Source organism: Peromyscus californicus, unplaced genomic scaffold (assembly GCF_007827085.1).
Source record: "Peromyscus californicus insignis strain IS unplaced genomic scaffold, ASM782708v3 Scaffold_17__1_contigs__length_78620276, whole genome shotgun sequence".
NCBI lineage: Eukaryota > Metazoa > Chordata > Mammalia > Rodentia > Cricetidae > Peromyscus > Peromyscus californicus.
The window spans coordinates 28,963,701-28,978,818 of record NW_026294469.1 but is presented as its reverse complement, the minus strand read 5'-3'; the positions used below and the strand labels follow the sequence as shown (position 1 = coordinate 28,978,818).

At 41.0% G+C, this 15,118-nt stretch overlaps 1 protein-coding gene and 1 non-coding gene across 8 annotated transcripts in view; one reads left to right on the top strand and one right to left on the bottom strand.

The window, feature by feature from the left end:
* Arhgap26 (Rho GTPase activating protein 26) overlaps window positions 1-15,118 on the bottom strand; it is a 729,500-nt gene that overhangs the window by 112,455 nt on the left and 601,927 nt on the right. The window lies entirely within an intron of this gene.
* LOC128113110 (small nucleolar RNA SNORA42/SNORA80 family) lies at window positions 6,530-6,662 on the top strand. The gene has a single exon (XR_008219337.1). It is a non-coding gene; the product is annotated as a small nucleolar RNA SNORA42/SNORA80 family (small nucleolar RNA).

Below are 15,118 nucleotides of genomic sequence, written 5' to 3'. Positions count from 1 at the left end.
AGAGATCTGAGGGGGGAGGGGGTCTCTAAGTGCTGGTCATCAGGAACAGACCAATATTAAAACATTTCAAAGAAACGCTTGTAGAATATATTGAAATTAATTAATGCAACCACCTTTAATTCCTGAAAGAAAAAGCAGTCTTCTGAAGACAGCCCCTTATCACTCATCCTATTTTACAGATAAAGGAACAGAGACAAAAACCTAAATCAAAGAAGGCAGCTCAAGGCCCAACACCTGGAGCTTCTTCTTTCCTATCCACAATCCTGCTTCGGAGAAAGAAAACCACCATTTTGGAGGGATGACCAAGACTCCAAATCTATATGTGGGACTATATGTGTGAGAGAAAGTCTGGCAGACTGTTAGCAAGAAGGAGCAACATATTTACGCAGGCACTCATCCTGGGTGAACAGAACTCATTAAAGAAGACAACATAATCTCACAGCCTCCACAGCCCACAGACATCAGAAAAGGTGAGTGGATCACATCTCACATGTACCACCATCACCACCCCATCGCTCAACTTCTGCATCACCATCTCTCAGCCCCTTGGTCCACTCAGCTGTCAAGTGTTTTGAATCTGAATTCGAATTCACATCCAAGGGAAACAATGGTTCCTCTCATTTATTTAGATATACAGCAAGTAGCTGGAAACAAGTTTTAAAATACAGCATCAACAAGCAGGAAGTAAAGGTTGAAGATGAGAAAATGGACTGTTCTTTAGGCAGAGAATAGCACGCAGTGTCTGGTAACAGACACCAAATGATTCACAGAGAGAAGCTGAGATCTGGGACTCCAACCGTCAGGCTCTCAGCAAGTGTCCTTCTCAAAGCCTAAATCAAACAGATTGCTTTCAAAGGGGAAGTCAAAGTGTTTAATGACAAAACACTAAACTGTTCTCAATGGTACAAGCATCAATGCTGGACACCTTGCCGTTGTTATATTGCTTTGAGCGCTCAATAGACAAGGTGGTTGAAGCAAGCCACACTGATGGTAGCAGAGATGGAGAAGCAAAGTCTAATGTGGGCCACAGCATGTCAAGAACACCTCTATGTACATTTTTCTAGAAGAAACATCTTCAATGGCCTGCTTCAACAGACCATTGGGTATGTGCCAATGCAGAGAGCTGAAATAATATAAAGAACAGCAGGTCCTTAGTAAACCCAGCTCCTCACTTTGGACCCCATAGCCTGACCCCATCTAGCATTCTGACTTATGCCATGCCACCAAAAAATGACACAGGACCAAAACTGGGGAGGAGGACCAACTTGGGTAGGGCAGAAGGACAGGCTTCTACAGAGAGGAGATGAGAGTGCTACACCCAAGTACAAAGGGCACAGGGTAGAAACCCACATCCTGGAAAGGAGCAAGGAATCACCGCACAGTAATGAGTTGGATCTCCAACCATGAGCATCAGCGATGCCTTCCTGTGATCTCTTTGCAATGAACTCAAACCAATTACATTCCAGACAAGTTCCATAGGAATTCTGAAGGCAGTATCAACAGTTGCAGAATAGAATGGAAGCCTGGGAATCCTTGTCACCCCTGTGGTTTCCCCCATGATAATGAGAACAGCCTGTGGCTTCCAGCAGGTCCCATGTCCCATATCTGTGGTCTCAACGCATTTAGGAAGTGGCTCCTCCCAAAACATGTTACTGACAGATCCCACTGCTCAGTCACGCACATAGGAAGGAGCTCCATCCACTTCTATACAGGGAGAAAGTGACACTAGAAATCTATTATATGACACTATATTCACTTGGGCTATGTTAAAAGCTAAGTAATCATTAAACAAGGGTAGAAAACAAAGCCAACAAAACGAGTAAAACTTTTAAAAGATTCCTAGAGTTGATCCTTAACTTGAAGGGAGAGAAGAGACAGGCTCAGGCTGTCTGACTGCTTAATGAAAGGCTGGTATCCAGGGACAAAGTTCTGATGGAGTAGCTGTCACTGATGGAATGCTGTCAAACCCCGTATCAGCTATTCAGATTGTTGCCAACACTTAATCATTCCCCAAAACACTGTAGCAAATCTCCAGGTACATAAGTACTTGTACATACTTTTCTCCAGAATAAATCCATGGAAACAGAATTTATTAATGAAAAGCAATAAAGATTACTAGTATATACTGCCAACATGTCACCCAGAAGACCTATATCTAGTTATACTCCCACATACAATATTTTAGGGTATCTGTCTCTCTAAGTCCCTTGTTTTTTCTTGTACTAAAATAAAGCATTATTTTCAAAGTTGTTATAAGTAGTGGATAACTTGGTGCCTGTCTTATTTTAAGATGCATTTATTTGATTAGTAATGACTAAATCCTTTCCAAATGCTCCGTGATGCAGGATTTTTCCCTAAAGTAAAAGGATTTCTTACAGGGCACACATATAACAATGAGCAAAGGTAACCAAAAGTAAGAGATAAATAATAAGATTCATTGGGTAAGGCTGTATTTTATCCCACATTATGAAAAACAAACAGTTATAGTACAAAACTACTACAGTATTTCAGTCTTACAATACATATATCCTTAATATAATTTTTTTGTTTTTGTTTTTCAAGACAGGGTTTCCCTGTGTAGTCTTGGTGCCTGTCCTTGCTCTGTAGACCAGGCTGGCCTTGAACTCACAGAGATCCACCTGGCTCTGTCTCCCGAGCGCTGGGATTAAAGGCATGCACTACCACCGTCAGGCTCCTTAATATAATTTAATACACACATTAAAAACTGGATGTTTCAGATCCCTGCATCTGATGCTGGGAAAGGATGACTCTCCCTGCTTTGGTGTGCAGCATTGGAATTCTCTGAGGTCTACTCACAACCACACATGAGGCAGGCTAGGACAGAAATAGAAATACTGCCAATTTCTCAGTTAACTGGTTTAGAAGCTCCATGATATCAAGAACCATGTCTGTTTTGTTTGTCATTAGGATCTAGCAAAAAGAGCTTGAAGGGACATGAGCCTCAAAATTTTAGCTCCAATGGTTTCAAAAATATTCCAGCAAGCTCCATTGAGTACCATAGCACTTGGGAAGTATTACACACATTTGTGGTTGCTACAGAGGCCTGGGCTATTTCCCTGGTATGTGGGCTTACAGAAAGGTCAAAGTGAGGATGAGAGGTGGTGAGAATTCAGAAAACTATCAAGTGCTCTATAAGATGGGGCAGTGATGTGAAGGAGGAAGATGATGAAGGATTAGTCAGTTCAGTAGGAGAGACCCTCAGAGAAAAGAGGCTAGGCAAGAAACCAGGCTATCTGTGTTGGTACCCATAAGCTGTGCAGTGAGAGTGCCTCCCTGCAGCCGGATAGGCCGTGGAACAAGCGGTGTATAACCTGGCCACTCTAAGCTGTGTAGCCATCTGGGTCCCACTGAAAGTCAGTGGGTAGCAAAAGGCAGCTCTGTCACAGCCACTTTGTTGGAATTGTCATGCTGAACTGGGGGAGGAAAAGGAAAGCCCTGTGGTAAGAACTCAACCCGGGGAAGAATCAGATACAGCACCCATTTTCTACATGCTTGGGGACCAACTCTGAAGTCCTTGGGTGAAAGTAAACTTTTGTAAGCAACTGAAATGACATTTCTTGGAAGTTCTCCTAGGAGAGGCACATGCTTCTGTAACTGCCAAGGAAGCAGACTGGAATATCAAGAGGGAGCCCCCAGCCTGAGAGGCAGGCAGTGGGGAGGACAGGTGGGATGGAGGTTCATCCACAGGGTGGGGCAGAGCAGCCTCCCTGGATGGGTTCTCCACGAGGGATGGAGTAAGTATCAGGCCCATCCACACCCCTCACCCTGCTATCTATCCCACAAACAGAACCACCAACACCCACTGATTCACATATAACCTACAACTTCAATCAGAAAAATGGCAGGGACCACTGTGAGTGTGCACAGGACGTCACTGCCACTGCATTAGTTCCCCAATTTCCAGACCCTAGCCTTCTAGCACTAGCACTACCATCTCTCTCTCTCTCTCTCTCTCTCTCTCTCTCTCTCTCTCTCTCTCTCTCTCTCTCACTCACACACACACACACACACACAAACCTGTTGCCATGACACAGATGTGTTCCTCCTTCAGGAAGGGATCACTCCAAATTCTGGGTAGAAGATGCAGCAGAAATTGAAATGTGGGCTTCTCCACTAAGCAATGACAAAAACTTCAATAATCTAGTTTTCAGACAGAAGAGCATAGGAAGCAACCTTTCAAAGCAATGCTGTGTATTATGGGCTGGGGAAATGTAAAGAAAAAAATTAAAATGGGTGAAAGTAATAAAAGCCATTCTCTAAAAAACATAACCTCTGACAGATGTCAAAGCAATGTGTGACCAAATGCTAAGGAAAAGGGGGAACAACCAGTAATGGTGAAAAGAAGGAGAGACTAGGGCCCCACAGCCCTGTGAGGGCACATCTCAGTGACCTAAAATCTTCCATCAGTCTCTCTCTAAAGGTTTCACAGCTCTTTATGATCATATACCATGGGGCTGAGAAATCAACCCTCTGTTATGGAAATGAAAGACTGTCTGAAGACCCAGGGAACACTTGGCACAGAATCCCTTCCTTGAGGAGGGATAGAAAAGGTTTTCATAAAGTCACAAGTCTCCATCAAGAGACCAACTGGGACTGACCATCAAACAGCAAACAGAAACAGTGAAAACAGAGAGGATGCTCGAGGACCAGGGCAACATTCTGTATCACCCTCATCTGTAAATCTGTGCTCCCTCCTCGCTTCTATACTCATTCTCACTGCCTCATCCTCTGTGCTCATAGTCCATAAGTGAGGGTTCCTGTCATACACATCCCACTCCCAGGGATGGTTCCCAATTAAGGGATTCCTTCAGATCTATGTTTACATCCTAAAGATATGGACATGAGTATCCAGTCACAAAAAGGGAATGAGCTTGGGAAAATCAAGTCCAGGCCAGAGTTGTAGGCATTTCATTTCCTGTCTACAAAGCCAGAAAAATCCCAAGGGCATGGCCAAGCAGTAACGATTCTCGTTTTATGACCAAAACCTAAAAGTGAAAGAAAGGAAGAAGAAAGAAGAGGGGGAGGGTAGGCGGGAACTAACTCCTCAAACTCAGATCACTGGATGTAATTAAGCCTGAAATGAGAGATGATAATAAGCCCAGCTGTAAATGCTACACATGAGAGGTCAGTAACTAACATCACTTCACAACAAAGAAACAGGAGAAGAAAGCATGACCACGGTACTAAGGACAAGGCAAGCGATAGGACACCCACTCACTACTTACCAATACACGGCAGGCCACAAGGGTTTGGCTCCCAGGAGTTAAGTTATTCTTGTGGATGTTCCCTTTGCCTTCTGTGTTATGCAGCTTCTTTAGGGTGTACATTTGTGTAGTCAGGGCCTCCCTTCTCCTTTTAGAAGTGTCTATGACTACAGTCTCTAATGCACCATACCTCTTAACTACAGAAAATCTACAACCACTCTCTTAAGAAACTACTGTTGTTGTTTATGATTTGTGCCCACCAGGAGTCCAAGATATAGGATCAGAAAGTACTGTGAAACCCTTAGTGTGAGACTGAGTGGAAGGTCCTTCAGTCACTGGAGATATGCCCTCATGGGACTGTGGGGCACTAGTTTCTGCTCTTTTCAAGCTATGACCATTTGCTGCTACTTGTAATCCTTCCATGATGAGTCATCTGCTGCTACCTCACCAGAGGTCAAGCTAATGATCTTGACCTTTGAACCTCCAAAACTGTAAGCTAAATACACACACTTTTCTTTGAGCAGTCTGCTTCAGGCATGAAAAACTACTTAGTACAACTAATTTTTCCATAGTCTGTGGTCTCAACTATATAGTAGACCATGTTTGGAACTTCTCCTCCTGAACTTTATTTTGTGGTTCCGTGAATGGAGCCCAGGGGTTCATGCATGCTATACGAGTGCTCTACCACTAAGTGTAGCCCCCAGCCCTCTTTTCAAACATTTTCCATTTTAATATTTCTCTGTACTGCACTGTGGTAATTTTCTAACTCCTATCTTCCTGTCTTTCCTCAGATTTGTTTAGTTTGGTATTTTATTTCATCAACAGATTTTTAAACTTCAATGGTCATTTCTATTTCTATGATCATTACAAACTTCCTTCAAATCTGCCTGTTCTTTTGGTTTAACCTCTTTTTTATAGTTTTAGTTATTTTAAGCATTATTTTTTGTATCTTTTAAATTTTTTCTCTTATTGTCTTATTATATGAAGTTCAGGGCTCTTAATACTCCCACACACTGCTTCCACTGGCTCTAGCTGATAATAGATTACTTGTTTGTTTATAATATTAACTTTATCTTCAAAGTCAGTTTGTAGTTGTAAAAATCAAAGGTGATATAAGTTGAGTATCTAGTCTGCAACTGAGCTAAGGGGTATCACTGCCAGACAAATTTGAATGTGGTTATCAGTTTCTTTAGTGATCCCTGGCTGAGGTAGGAAAATAAATTCCTTATGGTATACTTGTGCTAAGATTTTTCTTAGTCTGTGCTTTAAATGTTAGGGAAGCCTGTTAAGATTTCTTGACCAGTGCATGGGTTTGGATTTATGGCAGGCCTGTTGTCTTGGGCCTGTCACAGTGTCCTCTGCTAGAGCAACCCGTGGCCCGAACCATTGCCTGGCCTCTGCCTGTAGGCTACTGGCACTGAAGTGGGTCGAACAGTAAGAAGGGACAACAGGCTTAAAGCAGGGGATTTCCTGCTGTGTAGACTCTTCCAGAGCTTGTCTTAGATTTTCTGATTCCCAAATTTAAGCTTTCTTGACTAGGTGGAAGGTATCACAGTTCAAACTCCTTCCATTCTCTAGTGGTCTGCTGGTCTCTCTCCCATTACTGCATGGTCTGGGAACCTCACTGCTGTTTTGCTATTGTGTCTTCTAGCTGGTGCTAAAATTACAAGGGGCTGCTGTGTCTTTTTAAATAAAATAATCCAAGAATACAGATTAAAATCATGCTAGCCTTCGAGACTAGGCAATTTACAGTCAATTAAACTTCCCTATCAATTTTAGGTATGGTTTGGTTTTAAGCCAAGTTTGAACTCATCAGAACAAAACAGTACAGACAGAGGAGCTTTGGAAAGCTGATCCTGCTGGGGTGAGAGGGCCACTTTTCTTTAGGAGTGTGGCCCCTGTTAGGTTCTCCATACCCCCATGGGTGACCCCACATCCATGCACATATAGATAGTGCTAACTGAACTCAGTCAGTTAAAAATAAATAATTGCTGTGGGATGTCTTTCTGTATGCTGTGAATATATGTTGTTCCCATTGGTTAACAAATAAGCTGCTTTGGCCTATGGTAAGGCAGCTCAGAGGTAGGCGGGAAATCCAAGAAGAGACAGGAAAGAGAAAGGTGGAGGGAGGAGATGCCAGACTGCCATCCTAGGAGCAACATGTAATGAGATGCAGGCAAAGCCACGGAACATGTGGTGATAGATTAATAGTTATGGGTTGAGTTACACTGTAAGAACTAGCTAGCAAGAAGCCTGTCATGGGCCATACAGTTTGTAAATAATATTAAGCCTCTGAATGATTATTTTATAAGCTGCAGAGAGACCACAGGGCTGGGCGGAACCTGAGAAACTTCACAGCTACAAATAATTATAAAAGGACAGGAAGTTATGAAGGAGATATAATGAGTGGGGTATCCTGTGAAAGTTGGAGGTGAGAGCAAAGGGTATACATGGCCAAGATACATTGTACACATGCATGGAATTTTCAAAGAAAAAATAAAATACTTATTATAAAGCAAAATAATTGTAAAATATTAGCAGCTCTAAAATTATCTATTGGTATAGTTAAAATGGCAGATTAGAAACTTTATGTTTGAAAGGAATGAACATTTAAGAAAACATATCAGTTATTCTACCCAGGACAAAGAGAAAAAAATGCATGTACTAATTCTTGACACTATAGATTATGACAAAAAGCATCTAGCACAGTTCTAGAAACAGGAGAATTAAAAGGGCTCCAAAATGAGGATTCTGAGCTTTGAACTCTACTCGGTTTAGATTCTTAAGTAGAAATAGTCTCAAAGTAAAAGAAACTAATAGAAATCTGAATCTGAAGTCTTTTGCTTGTTTCCTGCTTTGTTTTAGGAGACAGGGTCTCATACAGCATAGACTGGTCTCAAACTCCTTATGTAATTGAGGATAATCTTGACCTCCTGATTCTCCTGCCTCAACTACTCAAGTATCCAAGTGTATATTGCCACATCTGGCTGAATTATAGTTTTTTAAAACTTGGAATTCTATACAAAAAAAAATTAAAAATCTCTAAGTTTTTATAATTCATTGAAAATACATTCTAATAAATGTTCAATCAAATCAAACATATTAAAAGGACTGGAATCACAAATGTTAGATTTCTGGGTAGATCACAAAGGAGTGACTTTGAAGTTAGTTCTACTATCTCTCAAATTCTCATGAGTGGACTTGAGTATTTCTGTAGAATCAATTAAAGGTGCTGTGATATGCCAACAGGGAACTGCCTTCTGGCTTGCCAGGCATTCTTTATGAGGTGGCTGGAATGAGCACCCTGTAAAGCTGTTTGTGGTTTCCTTCTTTACTTACTTACTACCTAGGATAGCAGTTCTCAAAGTACTGGTTCATGGACTCCTGGGAGATGGACAAGACCTTTGCAGGGGTTTATCGAGTTATAAAAACAACAACTAAAATGATGGTGCCTCAGACTCATCAACTCTACCAAGAGGCAGTGGATTCTTCCGTCACACACTCAAAGCTTTAAAACTAAAATATAAGAAGACAAGTTTTACTTAGGAAGTCCTTTAATAAACCAGAAAAGTATTGATTTTATTCAGCCTTGATTTTACCATGCTACTTAATGTGGTATGCAACTTAAACATCATGATTAGTTCAACCCTAAGACTTCTCACTGCATACTTTCAGACCGTGGTTAACTGACCACTGGAAATGGAAGAACTGGTAAGGAGGCTGATGGGTAGGCCACTATAGACTGAGTGGGTTCAAAAGACCAATTATCCAGTTGTCTTCTGCTAAGTCAGATATTAAGGATTTTTCTTAAACAAATGATGATGAATGCATAAATTAAATCTTTAAAGAGTTTTTTCAGTCTTCACTTCTAACCATGTAAGTATCAGTAAATGTCATTTAAATAAACAAAGACATTTAGGTGCTATGACCAAAATGCTTAGGAATACTGGATAGAGCACAGTGCCTCAGGCAATGCTTCCACAGGAAGTGAAGAAAATGGTTTGAAATTAGTTTGAAACAATGAAGTTTACACAGCACTGCCAATATGTTACATGCCAGTGGGCTGAATATTTCAAAAACTGGTTCATTTATTTTATATGATTTTTTTCTCAACACCCTCACATAAAGATTTCAATGACCTGACACAATTCCATTTCCAGAATAAAGGCCAAGAGACAGGCACTACCCTTCAGAGATAGTATTTTTTCCACATATTCCACTGTATATGTCTTTGTTGTTGTTCATGTGAAATTTAACTATTCCAGAAGGCCTTTTCTGTGAAACTAATGACCACTATGACCAATATTTTTTTTTTTTTTTTTTGGTTTTTCGAGACAGGGTTTCTCTGTGTAGCTTTGCGCCTTTCCTGGAACTCACTTGGTAGTCCAGGCTGGCCTCGAACTCACAGAGATCCGCCTGGCTCTGCCTCCCGAGTGCTGGGATTAAAGGCGTGCGCCACCACCGCCCGGCAATATTTTAAGATTACAATTTGGCTCAAATCCTTCAGTTTTATTTATAATATGCCATAATATCTCAATCTGATCTATTTAGTCACTCTGCTAATGGCCAATGCACAATATCAATTTGCCTGTCCCTAAAACACAGACAATGCAGCCCTATGCACCACACTGTGACAGATCCAGCCCAAGCTCTACCTATAAACTCACCGTGGTTGTGACAGCATGCATAAGACATGTGCAACCCTAAACTAGACCAAATACCAGCATGGAGGGGGGAATTAGGCATAAAGATGCACCTTTAGATAAGGAGTAATTGGCAATTCTTAGCTGCTGGGAGATAGTGGGTCAGTTTTCTCTAAAAATAGCCCTTGATAGGTGGCCCTTAATAAGTTGTTGACCAGGCTCTGGTGGAAGGTTAGAATATCTGAGCAGCACAAATTGGTTTTGATGGGGGAAAAAAAAGAAAGAATACAAAGTTGGGTGAGAAGAAAAGCGAGGTGAATATGGTCAAAACACACTGTTGAAAATCCTCAAAGAACTAATACAAAAATTTTAAAGGGTGTGCCCAAACAGTAGATGGTCCTATAACCCACTCACAATATATAAAGCATACATAAGAGCAATAGGAACCAGAAAATGGCATAAAGAAAAGAAAACATGAAGTTGTGAAAGGTAGTTGATGTAAGAAGGACTCTAAACATGGGACTCTGAACTAGGAACTAGAGAAGGGTTTCTCAAGGGACTGTGGCTTCCGTTTCCACAGAAAGCTTGTTAAGAATGTTAAATCTTGGTCCCTTTGGACCTCCTAAAGATTCTGCTGGCTCCTAAGTTTCTACAGAACCACAGAAGTTTATCACACGGAGGAGAGAGGAGTTATCTTCCAGCCCAGAAGACAAAAGCCTTGAAGTCACATAGAGGTAGGCAATTCTGAGGAAGCCAGAGGAAGCTGCTGGGAATGCAATGCAAAGGCTCTCCAAACACAGTGTCTCAGGCATATGCTAAATTTGGTCATGAGGAACCAGAAAGGTCTGGAGCATCTCTAGTCCCCTGAACTCTACCAGACGTCTTTTCCTTACACTAAGGTACTTTCAAAGCAAGCAGAACACTTAGACAGTCATGTTTTATCGTTGCTGAAGGGCAGATTCCTTTAATTCACATACGAGCACCAAGTTCTCAGAGCAGAGGCAGCAAGAGCTCTGGTTCCCCATAGTGTGAGGCAGGATAAGCTGAAGCACTTGAATCTAGCCATGGGTGAGAAAGCATATTGAGGCCCTGAAGTAAGTCCAAGCAGTAAAGAAGCAGTAACTGCACTCTATTCTGCGCACATCTTGAAGCACATGGTACTTAAGACCCTTGACAGCAAGCATAGGTCCCAATGCCAATGACCCTTCTGAATACCTTCTTTGGTGCTTGAGAAACTTACTGGAACATGACCTGGCTCGTAAAATTCAGTAGATGGCACTGAAGCAGCTGTACGAAGCAGACAATGTCAGTAAATATTGGGGAGAGAGGATGTGGAATCCAAAACTCTAATGTGGCTCCAGGCATTCATGGTTATCTGAGCATAGGAAAAGCCAGTCATGCTGGGCGACTCCTGGCACATAGACTAGAATGAGCTTTGTGGCAACAGGACCCCCCACTGAGAGGGAAGGATCATAATGTGGGTGTAGGCTTAACAAGAGAGTTTCAACTTGAAGTGCCACAGCAGCAGTGAAAAGTGCTAGAAAGGGCAAAAGCCATTCAAAAGAGCGGTAAGCGGTCACTCTTGAGATTAATGGGAAAACATGAAGAGAATCCAGGATTAGGATTTATGGCACATGGATTTTTTCTCATAGCTTCAGGAACTAACATATGTTAGCTGGTTTTTATATGATGAAGTGAAAATAAAAATGGAGGCCCAAGAGTTTTCTCCCATAGTCAAGATTCTGGATAAATAATCAACAATGGTTTTTTGTCTCTTAAGTGAAACCAGAAAGGACTGGTACTTTTCTAGCCCAATGGATGGCTGTATCAATCTTTATAATTCTTTTTCCAGATACTCTGGAGAGAAAGCATTCTTCCACCAAGAATACAATCAATTTCTTGGTCCTTTACAAGTCTCGCTCTCAAAAGAATCTTCTTTGAAGCGCCTACAGAGAGCTTGATTGAGTAGTGTAGGACAAATGATATCACAGACACTGACTTAGCTTTAAGGCGCCTTCACAGTAACAGGAAGGAAGGAAACCAAATAGCCCCGTATCTCCAGGGCCATGACCACAGCATGCACAGTGCACAGGGCCAGGGCCTCTGTGATGGAGAGACTGGCAGGAGCAAAGTCAGGGAGGCATGTGTAGGTACCGACTGGTGACTTCCAGAACTGCACACTTAGGGTGTGGAACAAAGAAATGAGGCTGGAGAGGAGGCCGTGGCCAGATCACAACAGGTCTTTGTATGTTATGCTGGGGAGAACAGACTCTGGCTTTGATGAAGGCAATGAAAAGGGCAAGGCTCCCCTAAAATCATGCCTCCTTCCAAAGCTGTGGAAAAGGATGCCATAAGCCTTCCTCTGCTCTTGCCAAATTTCCTGTAAACACTCCATGCATTCCAAAAAGAGTGAGCAGGGTTTTTATGCATTCCAAGTACATTTCCAAGAGCCATCACAAATCAATCAGTATTGGATGATGAGAATCCAGAGCTCACCACCAGGCACAGAAAATCAAATCTGGTTCTCTCTCATTTCTTTTCTCTTTTTCTACTTTAATGGCATATTATGAAGGAAAATAAAAAAGCTTTTAAAAATTTTAGAGCAGGATTAAGTTTTAATGATAAAGAATACTGTGGTCATGGTATAATCCTAATCTCCCTGAAAAGTAACTCATCCCCCACAGCTAGGTCATTAACAGCACTTTCTCCAGCTGTGGGAATCCCACCCAAAAGGAGTTTTCATTGTATACTCTGAATGTCTCCCAGTGGGCTACACTGAGAGTATGATAGACATAAACATCAACAAGACAGACCATTGGATATGGCATGGACAGCAGTTCAATAAAGAAGAGAAAGAAAGCAATAGCAGGTCTCATTTCAACCTTACCATTACTTTCCGTAAAACCAGACCTTAGTTTTACTACATGTAATGACTTAAAAATGGTCCTTTGCATATACAGTATCTCAGGGACTTCTTATCAGAGAGAAAGAGAGAGATCTGAAATAGAAGACAGGATAAAGTTATGCTGAATTTGAGCTAAGAAGTAAGAGAATGTATTTCCCATAACCCCATTTCTGTGGCCAACAGAGTACCCACTGGGGATATGCAGAGAAGCAAGATCCAATCCAGAAAGGACAGCAGAGTGGATAAACGGGAAAGAGCAGCAATAATTCAGCTAAAATAAAACTGATCATAATCAAAGTGTTCACATAGGGTAGAAATGAGCCCAGGATTTTAGTGCTATTTCTAAATGGTAATATAGCTTCCCAAGGAAGGTGAATGTTGACTATGGCTCAGTAAAAACTGGTCATATTTAGAAAACAATGCATCATCTAAGGAGGAAAATGAAAAAATAAAGAAAACTTTAGCTCTTGCTTCCTCAAGGACGTCAAGACTGCCAACAACTTCCGAATATACTCTGCTAAGATTCATAGTAACTGCATTTTATTGGTATGTCCAATAAAATGTACACCCCACAATGAAGACTTCTCCCATAAGAAAGATGATCAAATACTTAGTTGTTAATGTCCAAATATGGTAAGTAACTTTTTACCTACAACTTTATGCTTAAGAACTTGTAAAGCATCCTGTACTCTACCTGAGGAACACCTGTCCTGTACCTGTCTTCCAGAACCTCTTCTCAGGAGGCCCAACAGGTGCTGATAACTCTCCACTTCCCTAGGGCCCTTGCCTCCTAACCCACTCCCTAGCTCTGAGCAACCCTACCACTTCCATCCATCCCCACTGTGTATTCTTGGCCCCTTCTCTAGAACATACGCCACCAGCTCCACCTACCTGAATGATCAAGATATGTTTTTCTCCAGGAAGGGTCATTAGACCAATACTAGAAACCCACATGCCTACCTTCCAACTCTGCTCCCCATCTTCAAGTAGGGATCCTAGACTCACATTTGTCAACTGATCCAGTGCACTTTGCCTAAATAAAATTTCTGTGCACCTCCCCCAGCACTTCTAAAGAACAGCTGTGAAACTCTTATAACTCTATAGGTCTGATCCTGGGCTTAGAAACTTCACTTAACATGTGAAGCCAGGACTACTTCTGAAACTCCATTTGAATATCAACACCAAATTGTCCAAAGACTGAACCCTAAGCCCCATACAGCTGTCAGGTACCTGACAAAATTAGGTTAACAGGAAACAGCTTCAAACCAGAGATTCTACATGATCTGTTCTTGGGTTGTTTTGTTTTAATTGTGTTTTGTGTTTTAGGGACTAGACATTTTCTTTCCAGTTCTTCTACTTTGTCTTCAAGACTTTATATTCTTTCTTCCACTTGATCCAGCCTGTTGGTGATGCTTTGCTCTGAAATTGTTTGAAAGTTTTATTTTATTTTTGGCTTTTCTCCAGAGATTTTCTCTTTATTAAATTATATTTTCATTTATTGAAACATTTGCATTAAGTCAGCTGTTTCAATTTTCAATGTCTTCATTTTGTCATTTATTCCTATCCTCTTTGAGTTCCTTGATAATGTTTATTATTACTATTTTGAATTAACAGTCATTTTAATTGGGGTACATTACTATGGGAGTATGGATTTTTGGTAGAAATGTATTGTTTTGTTTTCTCACATTTGTGTATTTACAATGAGGTCTAGGAGTGAGGTCATTGACAGTGTTTCTTGGTATGGAAATTGTGTCTCTTTTGTTGGGTGGGTGTTTATCATTATAGTTTTTTTCTACAAGACCTGTTTACTGGTAAGAATGGGGTATTGAAGTCACCCAGTTTTCACTGTGTTTATGTCCATCCATCTGTAGTTTTAAATCCAGCAGTGTTTCTTTTATGAATCTGATGGGCCTGACTTTCTGTGGGACTTGATCTTTCTTTCTTGTCACTTTCAATATTCATTCTTTGTTCTCTACATTCAGTGTTTGGGCTATTATATGACATAGGGGGTTTCTTTTCTGGCCCTGTCTATCTGGTATTCTGCATGCCTTTTACACTTTGATAAATACTTCTTCTTTTAGATTAGAGAAGTTTTCTTCCATGATTTTGTTGAAAATATCTATGACATAGATCTGAGTCTCTTTTTCTTCTATACCTATTATGCATACTGTGGTCTTTCTATATCTTTATATCTATCTATATCTATATACATGTATATGTATATGATATCTATAGAAATCTATAAATCTATATCTATTAGAGGTAGATAGATGATAGATAGACAGACAGACAGAGAAATTGATATTCACTGCATTGTATTCAGTATTATTCTGGCTTGATTCGGC